Below are 1,117 nucleotides of genomic sequence, written 5' to 3' on the forward strand. Positions count from 1 at the left end.
TGAACTTTCAAAATGGAACTGAAATTTGAAAATAACTTTTTTGTTTGTCACCCTGAAACTACTAAAAGTACATCATAGAATGTGAAAACAGTATGCAAATTTGGTAAATACGCCTCTTGGAAACCGAGATTTAGTTGTCTGTCCTATAGGTTAGTTTTGAAAAGAATGTGAAACAATAATATTGTCAAAATTCTCATCACTGCCTAATGTTTTGCCTACCTATATTATTACCAACTCAGGAAATTAAAATAAAATTAAATGCCTAAATAAATATTTCTCGTTGCACTGTCAGCTAAAATTATTTGCAACACAGGAAATTTGCTTGTTTCCAAGATCTTTCAACGTTGCTGGCGTAATGTAAAATTTACAATCAATTGAATCTGCTTTTATGTTCACATATTATATTAGATACAAAATTGCTGTGTGCATCTGTAGAAGGGAGCGAGAATTTTGTTTTTAGATCATAATATACAAAGTAATCAGTTGGGTCTAGTTTATATACCGAAGGCATTAAACTTTTCATTATTTAATCGACTGACATACATTTTTTTAAATTATTGCGATTTAAAACTTTCTAGAGTTAAAAGTTGTCACAGCGCTTCAATGCCGAATTAATCAATTGGTGAGAAATATCAAGAAGTTGAATAATTTTGTAGCTGCGCGTGTAAGAATTTGACTTTCGAATTCACTATAAAATTTTACTTTGGATCAGATTTTTTATTTAAGTCCTCACATCTTCATATTTAGTAAAAATTGATGCGACTATGAAATTTCATCCCTTTTTCCTCGATCTGCTTTGTTTCAGGAAAGAAAAAGGCGTTTGTTCGTAGAAATTTTGTTCATTTTTCTTTGAAGTGTGTGTGTGTGTGTGTTTCGTGTCGTCCCTTCCCTTTGATCAATATCTGTATTGTAGTGGAATGCCGCGCGCTTCACCGATTTGATTATGCAACTTGCAGCAACACGAAATCCGCCTGCCTGCCTCCTCCCGCTCCTCGGGGACGGTCCCATTGGAGATCGGAATTTAATTTTAGAAGTGTCGCTCTTGAGAAGTAGAATCAAATCTGAACAAAAGACTCGCGTGGATAAAAATAAAACTGCGCCAACCGAGATAGTTGAA

Source organism: Cloeon dipterum, chromosome 4 (assembly GCF_949628265.1).
Source record: "Cloeon dipterum chromosome 4, ieCloDipt1.1, whole genome shotgun sequence".
Classification (NCBI taxonomy): Eukaryota; Metazoa; Arthropoda; class Insecta; order Ephemeroptera; family Baetidae; genus Cloeon; species Cloeon dipterum.